Source organism: Saccopteryx bilineata, chromosome 3 (assembly GCF_036850765.1).
Source record: "Saccopteryx bilineata isolate mSacBil1 chromosome 3, mSacBil1_pri_phased_curated, whole genome shotgun sequence".
NCBI lineage: Eukaryota > Metazoa > Chordata > Mammalia > Chiroptera > Emballonuridae > Saccopteryx > Saccopteryx bilineata.
In genome coordinates this window covers 154,575,107-154,589,635 of record NC_089492.1, presented here as the reverse complement: position 1 = coordinate 154,589,635, position 14,529 = coordinate 154,575,107, and positions in this window count along the sequence as shown.

Here is a 14,529-nt window from a genome sequence, read left to right as displayed (position 1 = left end):
CAAAATCCAAAATGAAAGAGGAGAAATCACCACAGACATCATAGATATATAAAGAATTATTGTAGAATACTACAAAAAAGTATATGCCACCAAATTCAACGATCTAGAAGAAATGGATAAATTCCTAGAACAATACAACCTTCCTAGACTGAGTCATGAAGAAGCAGAAAGCCTAAACAGACCAATTAGCAGGGAAGAAATAGAAAAGACTATTAAAAACCTCCCCAAAAATAAAAGTCCAGGCCCAGACGGTTATGCTAGTGAATTCTATCAAACATTCAAAGAAGACTTGGTTCCTATTCTACTCAAAGTCTTCCAAAAAATTGAAGAAGAAGCAATACTTCCTAACACATTTTATGAGGCCAACATAACCCTCATACCGAAACCAGGCAAGGACGGCACAAAAAAAGAAAACTACAAACCAATATCTCTAATGAATACAAATGCTAAAATACTAAACAAAATACTGGCAAATCAAATACAACAACATGTTAAAAAATAATAATACATCATGATCAAGTGGGATTCATCCCAGAATCTCAAGGATGGTTCAACATATGTAAAACGGTTAACGTAATACACCGTATCAACAAAACAGAGAACAAAAACCACATAATCTTATCAATAGATGCAGAAAAGGCATTCAATAAAATACAACACAACTTTGTGTTTAAGACACTCAACAAAATGGGTATAGAAGGAAAATATCTCAACATGATAAAGGCCATATATAATAAACCATCAGCCAACATCATATTAAATGGCATAAAACTGAGGATTTTCCACCTTAAATCAGGAACAAGACAGGATTGTACACTCTCTCCACTCTTATTTAACATGGTGCTAGAAGTTCTGGCCAGAGCAATCAGACAAGAGAAAGAAATAATAGGCATCCATATCGGAAAAGAAGAAGTAAAGGTATCACTTTTTGCAGATGATATGATCCTATACATTGAAAACCCCAAAGACTCCACAAAAATATTACTAGAAACAATAAACCAATACAGTAAGGTCACAGGATACAAAATTAACATACAAAAGTCCATAGTCTTTCTATATGCCAACAATGAAATATTAGAAAAAGAACTCAAAAAAAATAATCCTCTTCACGATTGCAACAAAAAAAATAAAATACCTAGGAATAAACATAACCAAGAATGTAAAGGACCTATATAATGAAAACTACAAAGCATTGTTAAGGGAAATCGAAAAAGATACAATGAGATGGAAAAATATTCCTTGTTCTTGGATAGGGAGAATAAATATAGTCAAAATGGCCATATTGGCCCTGGCCGGTTGGCTCAGCGGTAGAACGTCGGCCTAGCGTGCGGACGACCCGGGTTCGATTCCCGGCCAGGGCACATAGGAGAAGCGCCCATTTGCTTCTCCACCCCTCCGCCGCGCCTTCCTCTCTGTCTCTCTCTTCCCCTCCCGCAGCCAAGGCTCCATTGGAGCAAAAGATGGCCCGGGCGCTGGGGATGGCTCTGTGGCCTCTGCCCCAGGAGCTAGAGTGGCTCTGGTCGCAATATGGCGACACCCAGGAGGGTCGTAACATGGCGATGCCCAGGATGGGCAGAGCATCGCCCCCTGGTGGGCAGAGCATCACCCCCTGGTGGGCGTGCCGGGTGGATCCCGGTCGGGTGCATGCGGGAGTCTGTCTGACTGTCTCTCCCTGTTTCCAGCTTCAGAAAAATGAAAAAAAAAAAAATGGCCATATTACCCAAAGCAATTTATAAATTTAATGCAATTCCCATCAAAATTCCAATGACATTTTTTAAAGAAATGGAACAAAAAATCATCAGATTTATATGGAACTATAAAAACCCCCAAATAGCCAAAGCAATCCTAAGGAAAAAGAATGAAGCTGGGGGCATTACAATATCTGATTTCAAACTATATTATAGGGCCACGACAATCAAAACAGCATGATACCGGCAGAAAAATAGACACTCAGACCAATGGAACAGAATAGAAAGTCCAGAAATAAAACCACAATATATGGTCAAATAATTTTTGATAAAGGGGCCAACAACACACATGGAGAAAAAAAAGCCTCTTCAACAAATGGTGCTGGGAAAACTGGAAAGCCACATGCAAAAAAATGAAACTCGACTACAGCTTGTCCCCTTGTACTAAAATTAATTCAAAATGGATCAAAGACCTAAATATAAGACCTGAAACAATAAAGTACATAGAAGAAGACATAGGAACTAAATTCATGGACCTTGGTTTTAAAGAGCATTTTATGAATTTGACTCCAAAGGCAAGAGAAGTGAAGGCAAAGATAAATGAATGGAACTACATCAGACTAAGAAGTTTTTGCTCAGCAAGAGAAACTGACAACAAAATAAACAGACAGCCAACTAAATGGGAAATGATATTTTCAAATAACAGCTTAGATAAGGGCCTAATATCTAAAATATACAAAGAACTCATAAAATTCAACAACAAACAATCCAATAAAAAAATGGGAAGAGGACATGAATAGAAACTTCTCCCAGGGAGAAATACAAATGGTCAACAGATATATGAAAAGATGCTCATCTTCATTATGTATTAGAGAAATGCAAATCAAAACTACAATGAGATACCACCTCACACCTGTTAGATTAGCTGTTACCAACAAGACAGGTAATAGCAAGTGTTGGAGAGGCTGTGGAGAAAAAGGAACCCTCATTCACTGTTGGTGGGAATGTAAAGTAGTACAACCATTATGGAAGAAAGTGTGGTGGTTCCTCAAAAAACTGAAAATAGAACTACCTTATGACCCAGCAATCCCTCTACTGGGTATATACCCCCAAAACTCAGAAACATTGATACGTAAAGACATATGTAGCACCATGTTCATTGCAGTATTGTTCACAGTGGCCAAGATATGGAAACAACCAAAAAGCCCTTCAATAGATGACTGGATAAAGAAGATGTGGCACATATACACTATGGAATACTACTCAGCCATAAGAAATGATGACATCGGATCATTTACAACAAAATGGTAGGATCTTGATAACATTATATGGAGTGAAATAAGTAAATCAGAAAAAAACCAAGAACTACATGATTCTATACGTTGTTGGGACATAAAAACGAGACTAAGAGACATGGACAAGAGTGTGGTGGTTACCGGGGGTTGGGGGAAAGGGGGGGCAGGAGGGAAGGAGGGAGAGGGGAAGGGGAAGGGGGAGGGGCACAAAGAAAATTAGATAGAGGGTGACGGAAGACAATCTGACTTTGGGTGATGGGTATGCAACATAATTGAATAACAAGATAACCTGGACATGTTTTCTTTGAATATATGTACCCTGATTTATTGATGTCACCCCATTAACATTAATAAAAATTTATTTATAAAATAAAATAAAAAGCTGACCCAAGATAAAAATATTTGCATTTAAGCTTTGTAAAATTGATCATATTCACTCATATCTACAACCAGTAGTATATAATTGGAATCCTTTAATCAAAATGTTTGAATGAATCTGGGAACTAAAAATTCAATTGATTTAGATATTAGACTTCCCCAGTACTGAACCAGATTATTTTTAAAAAGCAAATTTTAACCAATGTATTTTTCTCTAAAATTTTACCAAGGTTATTTACTTTAAGTCTTCCTCATTACAAGATAAGGAGTACTAATTGAGTTGATTGGGGTTGAAATTTTTTTCAAATCTTGCAGAGTATGTAAGTGCTTAAGGTTTTTTTTCCCCATGCTATGTAAAATATGACTTGATTCATATAAAAAAAAAACAACTAATAAAAGAAACCAAATGCTCAGTATAATCAATATGAGCTGCTTATATATAGAAGAGACAAACTGCTAATTACATTCATGTCCAATCTTGAGCTTTACAACTCAGGTCTGGGTGTCTGTGAGGAGTGGGAGAACGAGTGCTGGAGAGACTCCTCCCAAGTGTGTATGAAGTATATTAATGTTAAAATTACAATAAAAGCTTCAGCTAGTCAACGAAGAACCGTGTTGCTTCTTATTAATGGAAATGGATTCTCCCTTTTTCCTGTCAGATTCCAGCATTACTGGCTGTATGCTCCAGAGTGTCTGAACCCCCCGCAGCCACCCCACCCCCCTTGCCAGCCTCTGTGGGAGTAAGACAGGAAATGCACAGTGGTTTTGGCCCAAGTACCAAAATGGAAATTACAACAGAGAGTGCTCTGTGAGACGGCCACTTTTATTTTCATGCTATTTCAAGCTGGGTATTAAATCATGAGTAGCTTGTTTCTGTGGAAATTTTGGGATAACAGGCTACTTTTGGTCTTAAGCGACAGAGTCTTACTGAACTAATTAAAGCAAGTACATAATTACCAGAACTGTTGCAGGCTGTCGCTCAGGCTCAGGAAGGTCTTGGCCTCTGCAGAATCCACCTGACAAGATCTGAGAGTGCCCATTTCTCATCTCTGTTATTCCCCCACAACTTTATTCTTCTTCCTTCTGTGGACTGCTTTCTCCATGTGACGGCTAACACAGATACCAACATTTCCTTCAGCCACATTTAGCGACACTGTTCCTGACACAGGCCCAAGAGGCCCAGGAATGGGACCTGGATTAGCTGTACACTTCTGGGTCAACCAATGGAGGCCTGGAGAGCAGATCACCTAAGAGAAGGAAACATGTTTGGAACAAGGGAAGGGCATTCTTGGTAGAAGCAGATCAAAGAACAAATGCTGATGGGTGAGTGTTGGGCAAATAAGAAGACTCTTCAGTACCCTTGGCCAGATGGGCGTTTTTCTAGTGGAGCCATGAATCCAGTTCTGGTTGGTCACAGATTTTCTATTGTCCTTTACCCAATATTTTTCTGATGTGGTCATCTTTTAATTGGTTTAAAACAAAAAACAGCAAACTATGTTCTAACTCACCTACCACGTCCCCCCATCATGGAAGGAGAAACAGAATTTTGTGGTCTTGGATATGTGGTTTCCCTCAACCCTTTAAAAGAAAGACAGAGAAAATATATTATTAAACTAAACAGTGTGTTTGTTAAGGGCCGGGAATATCTCTTGTTCATCATGATTTTCTACTTGTGTTAGAGCAGCACCTTGCACACGTAGGCACTCTATAAAGTCTTACTCACTTACATTTTTGGAAAAATGTTCCACCATGTTGAGAGCAGGAAATCACAAGCAACTGCTACTGACTGCCCATGGAAGAATTGTGAACATGTGATTAAATACTGGAATAAAGATGGACTTAAAGTACCACTAGAAAACAATGGCATGGAATTTACCATGCAGAGGGAGTGGAGCACCTCCAAGCAAGGTCTCATAGCCTCTCTTGTGGGGGCTGCTCACTGCAAGATTTCCCAGGCGAGTCCAGGGCTGTCAGCACGCCTAGTGGACTGAGCATCAGCAGGAGGTTGGGATGTCTTTGTGGGTTGACTTGCATGACCCTTGGAATTTGATTGAGTTCCTTTGGTTTGAAGTTCTCACAGCATTCCATTAAACTGCACATTATGGCACACATTTAAAAAGATTTAAACTTAACAAGATTGCTACAAAGCACAATGTTCTTTATATGACAAAAACTCACCATGTCCTGGAAACTCCAGGTGTCTGTTACATGCATTGCTGTATAGTTTCACACATTTTTAAAAATACCTGCACTTGGTTTTTTTTGGGTTTTTTTTGCATTTTTTCTGAAGCTGGAAACAGGGAGAGTCAGTCAGACAGACTCCCGCATGCACCCGACCGGGATCCACCCGGCACGCCCACCAGGGGCGACGCTCTGCCCACCAGGGGGCGATGCTTGCCCATCCTGGGCGTCGCCATGTTGTGACCAGAGCCACTCTAGCACCTGAGGCAGAGGCCACAGAGCCATCCCCAGCGCCCGGGCCATTTTTGCTCCAATGGAGCCTTGGCTGCGGGAGGGGAAGAGAGAGACAGAGAGGAAGGCACAGCGGAGGGGTGGAGAAGCAAATGGGCGCTTCTCCTGTGTGCCCTGGCCGGGAATCGAACCCCGGTCCTCCGCACGCTAGGCCGACGCTCTACCACTGAGCCAACCGGCCAGGGCCTGCACTTGGTATTTTTAAAACATGGATCTCTGCACTTTGCTAAAGGCCACACCTTAGGACTTGCCCTGGTGTGTCCACTCTCCCCCTGCTCCATGATGCTCTACGTAAGCCCTGCAAGTCCCACCCTCATTCACTCACCTAGCACATTCCCTCCCCTGCTTTCCTTTCCTCCTTGGTGTGCTCCTCCAACCTTTCTCCATGATCTTCTCAGCTTTCCTCCTGCCTCTCCCCTGCCTGCCTTCTGTACTTCTGCCTCATGGGCCCTGAGCTGCGGCATTGCTGGGCTTCCTACCACTGCATAGCAAACCCCCAAACTCAGCGGTGTCAATGATGGCAGCTCACAATGATTTTTCACAATTTTCATGAGCTGGGTGGCTCAGCTGGGTGATTCTGGGGCTGGTTCCTTGGACTTAATCACGGGGCTTCATTCATCTGGACCATATGGTCCCTGTCACAAAGATTCAACTCTGTGGTTGCACTATAAAAGCAGCCATAGACAATACGTGAAGGAAGGAACTGGCTGTGTTCCATTAAAACTTTAGTCACAAGAATGTGTGATGGCCTGCAAGCCATAGTCTGCTGACCTCTGCTATCAGTCACAACAGGTCCAAGGCCAGCCCAGACATAAGAGGAGGATCGGTAATGGGTACAGGAAGAAGAGGACCTGGTGGCGAGCGCTGGGAGACCAACAGCACAGTCAGGCCCAGGGTCTCGTGGGCCAGCTGGTGAAGGCGGAGAGGTTGGCAAAGCCCAGCATGACGACAGAGGAAGACAGCTGGCCCTCTGGCTTTCTCAGTAGCTCAGCCTCAGCTCTGAGTAAAGGAAAACCACTGCCACAAATTCAGCATCTGCAGAAGCAGCATCTGCCAGCGAGTCTAAACACCTGCAGAAAGCGCCGTTCACCTATCCATGATGTTATTCTGGTGACGAGGACACACTTTTTCTTTCTAACGCAATAAAAATCAAAGAGATTAAAATGCAGGTATTTTCCTCTGATGTGTTATTTATGGATTTGTATTAATATTGCCAATATTGTTGGGACTAATCCTATTAAAGGGAGGGGTGGAGGAAAGGGAATAGAGAAAATAGGGGTAGCAGGAAATGGTCTTCCCTGGCCACTCTGGGGCAGGAGATGGGGCTGTGGAAAGCTTGGGGGTGAGATGGAACATTCCTTGAGGGCGGGGCATTCCCAGAGACATGGTGATTCTGTCAAAATAGTTTTCAGTTCAGTCTGACAACAATTCTGGAATGAACCCAGGGCTATTTTGGAGGCAATGTGCAGAGGAAAGGACTAGAAGGTGAGCTGGGAATGCTGCAGAGCATGGACGAAAGGTAGTCAGCCTAAAAGGGTAGCATCAATACGGCCTCACGAGTACCACTGAGACTGAAAGGGAAAGGAAGAAGTCAGCTGATACAAATTACAGAGCTAAGGAGTGTCCGTTAGGCTCATGGATTGAGTGAAAGGGTTAGGCTTACCCCAGAAAGCAGTGTTAGAGAAGAAGGGACAGGCTCAACTAGATAACTTTATAATAATTGGAAAGGTTTCAAAGGTGGCTTCTCCGTGGAGCAGCGAGTCTCTCTGCTCATAAGTATACCCCACAGGCAGGATCATGACATAGCTATGAGAACCCATTAAGTTCACTCACTTTCCTTCCAGGAGCTGATGAAACGGCAAATCCCCCTTGAAGGGAGGGACTCGTTAGCCTCTGTGTTCCCAGAGCCTATCCACTTGACTGTTCACTAGTGACATTTGATGAATAAACAGGTGGCCTCACACATGTTCATGATCACTATGAAGATTAAAACAGGTAGCTAAACACGCCCTAACATATGACCCAGCCATTGCCCACCATGATTTACAGAAGAGAAGGGAAAGCATGTCCACTCAAAGACATATGTACAAGTGTCCATAGCAGCTTTATGTCTAGTATCCAAAAAATGGAAACAACTCAAGTATACATTAACTGGTAATTAGATAGGTTTATAAATTACACTAAATCCATACAATGGAATCATCAACAAAGCTCATCAATAAAGAGGAACACTGCTGATACACACAACAACATGTGTTAGAACACACTGTGCTAAGGGCAAGAGCCAAATACACTAGAATGCACAGTGTATAATTCCATGTATGAGGAATTCTAGAAAAGGCAAGGCTGTGGTGGTAGGAAGCAGGTTACGGTCACCAGGGACCAGAGCATGGGAAGAGGGGAGTGACTGCCATGTGGCATAAGGGACATTCCGAGTAATAGAAATAGTGTCATGATCATGTAGTGGTTGTGAAATGTATGTTCGTCAAAACTCTTTGAATTACATACTTTAACTGGATGCAGTTATGGTACTTCAATTATATCTTAATGAAATAATTAGAACATGTAGATGTTATTAGACTCAGTTTTCAGGCTTGGGACAGTTGGGAAAAGTCAGAAACATTTCTATGGGTGTAACTTATATGCATGATAGGGAGTGGGGCTCCTACAAATCCTTCACAGCTTGGGTCCCAGGGCTGTATTCCCAGTGAGTGGCACCTAGGGTCTGTCTGGACAGGAGGGAGAGGCTAACAGGACTCAACCACCATGGTCACAGGGGGCTGTTGTGTGAATGTGCCCTTTGACTGATGTCACCCTTGCCTTGGGACAGGAGCAGCCTCCTCCAGGGCCTTCAAATAAGAGAGAGGATTGATGAAAAGGGCTACCAGGAACCACCTGTGTAACAAACCCCTCGACCCCCACCCAGACCTGGAGCCATCCCACCAGCCAGGGCCAGACACTTCTTCCTGCACCTCCACCCAGGCAGCTCTCCAGGATGACATTCCCAGTGGGCAGTGAGCAATGACTCAGAGTGTGTATCTAAGCCGGGAGGCCAAATAAACACAATATGAAAAGTGACTTCAAAATACACTCCCCCTTCCCCTTCAATACACTCATGGGGGGAAATAGAGCAGAAACTAAATCTCACAAAGAAAATATCTAAGCTAGTTCATGTTAATAGCTAAGATGATATGAATGGCATTATAATCATGAAAAAGCAAAGGAAATTTACTGCATAAATATCTTGGGTGAGATGAGATTCCTAAGCAGAATCTTAAGATGAAGAGACATGTTTTGTTAGAGAAAAGTGACCTCAGTCCAGACCCCTGAGTTTGAAATAATGAACTCCATCAGAAGGTGCTTTATAAACTATCAATCACTTCCATAAACCTTTACCATTTTTGTTTCCAATAATATTAAGCTTGGTTGTTTGGGGTCCTTAAAAATGCCAGTTCTGAGATAGCCTTCAAGCTGCAAAATCTTATTGCAGTTTACAGCTCCCCATCACTCTCATGTTGAGGTCCTGCCTTTCTGATAAGATGGGCAACCCAAGGACAAGAATCAGGCTTCACCCGGCACCCAACACAGGGTCTTGTCTCCAGGAAATCCAAGGGCACGAAGGGACCAGAGGGATGTAGAGCACCAAGCTGAGAGGCAGAAAGGCTGGACACCGGTAGGAACTGCTTATGGGCGAGTCACACCTCTGACCTTCCGGTTCCTTATCTATAGATGGAGGCTGCATTCCTGCCTTCCCTGCAGGACTGGCAAAACTCAAACTGGATGTCACAAAGTACCATTTAAACTATAGGTTTTTCACGACCAGGATAGCCCTCTGTACCCAACAGCCATTTGGAAGTGGATAAAATGCTTGGAGGGGATGTTGTCACTGCTGCTCTTCTCTCCTCGATGAATGGTGCCTAATTTGTTAGTACCTTATCAAAAATATTTTTTTATTTAAACAAAGTGTCTTAGAGATACTCCTTAAAACAAGTTATGACTCTGACTCTGACATTAAGGATTTAGAGAGGTAGCGTGATCTACATTTTCTCTCTGAATTTACAGGGCAATCCTAAAAGTCTATGCTCAGTAATTAACATAAAACAGATTATGAAATGAGACAACACTAAAAGAAGAGGGGAAGTGAGGGGAAATAACATAACAATTACTACCTTCTTGGGGAGCTCTATGAATTGTGTGTTGTGTGTACTTAACAGTGAAGCTCCACCTGACCTGGCGGTGGCACAGTGGATAGAGTGTCGAACTGGGACATGGAGGACCCAGGTTCAAAACCCTGAGGTTGCCAGCTTGAGCGCGGACTCATCTAGTTTGAGCAAGACTCACCAGCTTGAACTCAAGGTCACTGGCTTGAGCAAGGGGTCACTCATTCTGCTGTAGCCCCCAGTCAAGGCACATAGGAGAAAGCAATCAATGAACAACTAAAGTGCCACCACGAAGAATTGATGCTTCTCATCTCTCTCCCTTTCTGTCTGTTTGTCCTTATCTGTCCTTCTCTTTGTCTCTGTCACACACAAAAAAAGAAGAGAAACAGTGAAGTGCCAATAATTTGGCCCCAATAGAACTGAATAAGGTTCTATCAACAACATTCCGTGGCCTGCAGGAGCAATGACAAGATCTTTGTTCCACCACTTTGGAAGTGAAGGGCTCTTGAGTCATCCAGCAAGCAAGAAATCCTCACGTGCTGGTGGTGCCTGTCATTTCTTTGGCCTCTGCTTGGCCCATCCATGCAGGTGGCAGCTTGACCATACCTGGGTCACAGAGTAAGGTCCAGAGCAGGCCTCTGCCTTGGTCTAGGTGCCCTCAGGCTGGTGTCTGCCACCTCTGGAGCTACGAGCTCCTGCCTTAAAACCCATATTTTGTGTTCAGATGGTTGAGTGCTGCTCAGAATTTTACATTAAGAATCCACAGGCAAAGGATTTCGGAAATGTGCACGGGAGCCACCATGGCAGTTTGCTCTGTCCTTGTGATCTCCTCAGCTGTCAGGATCTTTTTAGTTAAAATGCTGCAAGTTCAAGGTATGAAGAGTCTGGAAACTGGCCTCATTTCATGTGCTAATCCATTCTAATAAAATCAACTCTTCTCACCAGAAATCCCTTAGAAGACCATTTATTGGAGACTTCTGGTCTGTCTCCAGGCCATCTGGATGGGGGCTTACACTCATCTTCACGACGAGGCCACATCTGCGTGTGAAGCTCCAGCAGCTCTACAAGAGGCCTGTGCACAGAGACTCTGTGTCGTGAGCTGCGACATGCATAATAAGGGTTTTGTGCTCCTCAATATTTTTTTAGACTGAAAGGAAACTTTCCTGCTTTTCCTGCCTTTGGCTTCAGTTAGTTATTTAAAATGGCAGAAGTTATTAAAATTCCACCACAGAAATTTGCTTAATAAATGGAACAGAATTGTGAGGACCCACCACTGAGCAAAAATAATTAACCCCATGCTTACCAATCCTTAGGGGTAGACCGTTGCTACAGTTGGCATTTGGCAGGGTTCACTCTCCTTCTGTCTTTATTATTGTTACTGTGCTGCTGCTATGTGTAATGTATACTTTTTAAATATCAAACTTAAAATAAAAAAACAAAGACATTCAAAATAATCTTGTTTATACACGATCTGTGTATCCACAGACTCACTTTTAGATGACTCACATTTACTCATTCATCATATATTTGAGTGTTCTGTTTTATGGGAAATTTATTTTATTTTTTTTACAGAGACAGAGAGGAGAGTCAGAGAAAGGGATAGATAGGGACGGACAGACAGAAACGGAGAGAGATGAGAAGCATCAATCATCAGTTTTTCGTTGCGACACCTTAGTTGTTCATTGATTGCTTTCTCATATGTGCCTTGACTGCGGGCCTTCAGCAGATCGAGTAACCCCTTGCTCCAGCGACCTTGGGTCCAAGCTTTGCTCAAACCAGATGAGCTCGTGCTCAAGCTGGCGACCTTGGGGTCTTGAACCTAAGTCCTCCGCATCGCAGTCCGACGTTCTATCCACTGCGCCACCACCTGGTCAGGCTATGGGAAATTTTTTAAAAATTACAAATACATTCAGAAGCTCAAAGCTTAAAATCTAATGGAGAAAAGAGAAATAAGGCACACAGAGAAATCCAAGGTAAAACGGGAAAACATAAGTGTTGAAGAATTCAAAAGAAAGAACACTCTAGCACAAAAGGGGGAAGCAAAAAGGCTTCTTAGAGGAAGTTGCATCTGAGGTTGACCTTGAAGCTGGGGGGGAGTGGTGAATTAAAGGTAGCCACAAATTCTTTGATGTTCTCTCATTGAGACACTGAGTTCAGCAGCTTCCTGCGAAGGCACAGTGAGTGGCTCCCTGCCACAGAACACTCACTGCTTATTAAAACCTAGGGACTTAGGTCACACCCTCGTACTGAAAGAGGTGGCAGTAATGGCCACTGGGGCCTGGTCAGTCGCCTTTCTCCTGCCAGCCTCCTCTACATTGGTGTGGGAAAGAGGCAAGAAAATCCCCACAGAGCAGGGATTCAGGTAAAACCATAGACCAGGGGTCGGGATCCTATGGCTCGCGAGCCAGATGTGGCTCTTTTGATGGCTGCATCTGGCTCACAAATCTTTAATAAATAACATTAAAAATATAAAACATTCTCATGTATTACAATCCATTCATTTTCTACCGCTCATATTCATGGTTGCAGGTGGCTGGAGCCAATCACAGCTGTCCTCTGGGACAACACCAAATTTTTATTGGATAATGAGTAACGTATACGGGTCATTGTATGGCTCTCACGGAATTACATTTTAAAATATGTAGCGTTCATGGCTCCCTCAGCCAAAAAGGTTCCTGACCCCTGCCATAGACCATCATGAATGGAAATGACGGGAAGACAAATGTGATAGTAGATGAATGTGCACTGTGCCATTTTATTACTGGTGACAAAATGTTAGCAACAATGTGCAAAAAAGACAAGAATACTGGAGACAAGACATTTCACTGTAGAATACTGTCTAAGCCAAAAACATCCAGTGAGCATTTAAGAAATGGATATGGATACAGGATAGAACTGAACTGAGTGGATAAATCGACAGTCATAAATCTTATGCTTTTGAACACTTCTTTTTATTAATTAATGTCTTCCTCTTGATGACCGCAATCTTTATTTCAGGAGAGTTTTTTTTCTTTTTAAGGAAATGAAAATAAAATACCAATAAAATGTTTCTAAAAAAAGATTGCACCAACTACACTATTATGTTATAGTACATGTGAGGTGGGGAGGGAGGAGAAGGAAAAGGGACTCTTGGAATGTAGACAATGTTGTTTCTTGATCATTATGCCGTGTATTTGATCTTCACATCTTTAATGAACATTTTACATGAAGAGGCTGTGTCTCTTATTGGCAGAGGTAAAGAATTCAGTCATTATGAAGGGTGTGTAATGTTCCATTTATCCAGGAACTGTAGAATATATTGGAAACCTCTCTTGTTTTGCAAGTACAGGAGGATCCTCAGGTTACGATAGTCTCGACATATGACGTTTTAAGTTTACAATGTTCACTCCCATAAAAACTTTAAAAAATTGAGACGTAGGTGTTTCTGCTTTCGCTGTTAGCATCATACTTACAGACTACATGGGTGAACTAGTTTGGCTGTACAAGGCAGAAGAATACGCAGTAACGCAGTGTGTGAGTGAGGGAGTTGGTGTCCCCCCGTACGCTTACCCATGCCATTTTGGACTGTTAAAAGCACAAGTGCTCCATTTGTGTTAGGCTAGGCTATGTTTCTATTAACACCAAAATTTGGGTTACATCACTGTCATAGGAATAGAACTGTGTCGAAACCCTAGGGCCCCCTGTATACTTCGAAGCTCTGTGTGATTATCAAATGGGCCTTTTATATCACATAGCAATTATTTTTATCTTCTTGGTTAGAAAGCATCTTAGCTTCAAAATGAAGACTTTTCAGAGGCATACTGTCCTGGCTGTGTCTTCTGGTCATCACCCTTCTAGTGAGAGATGCTGCTGTCCTGCCTAGGACCAGCGTGAGTGGCGTGAAGTGGGCTAGAGGATGGGCTTCTCTCCATCTCCATCCCCTCCTTGGGGAGAAGCATCCAGCTAATCCTCAAGAAATGTTCTCACCTTATTGACAATTATTTTGAAATAATTCTCTGTAGGATAGCCTTAATCTGTCTTACCAATTCTATTATGAAACAGTAATCAAGGTACTTTTTCTATATAGGCCCATTAAAAATTAGGATTCAATATTTATTTTGTCTTCATAACCTACCACTGTATGAACTGATTAAAGCAGACATTCCTCCCCCCTGGCCTCTTTGAATTAACAAAAAGTAAAACTGCCACTGTGTTTCCAAGTGTACACAAGAAGAGATGGGTAGAGGGTGTAATGTGAGGGTTACTGCCCTCTGGCTCCATGAACTCAGTTGTAATCAGATCCTGGTTAAGAGACAAAGATTTAAATATTATATTAGAAGCAAATTCTGTTGGAGATTTGAAGCAAAGGAGGATGATCTCCACAAGACAAACAAGAGATTATAATTAATATCTTTAATGTATGTTCTAAACCACTCCAAACAGAACTTCGACTTTCTATTTGCTTTGATTTTCTTTCTAATAATGAATTTCTTGTCCTTGGACAAAAGTGTACATATTGTTTTTTCAGTTTTTTGTTTGTTTTTTAATCCTATCCCC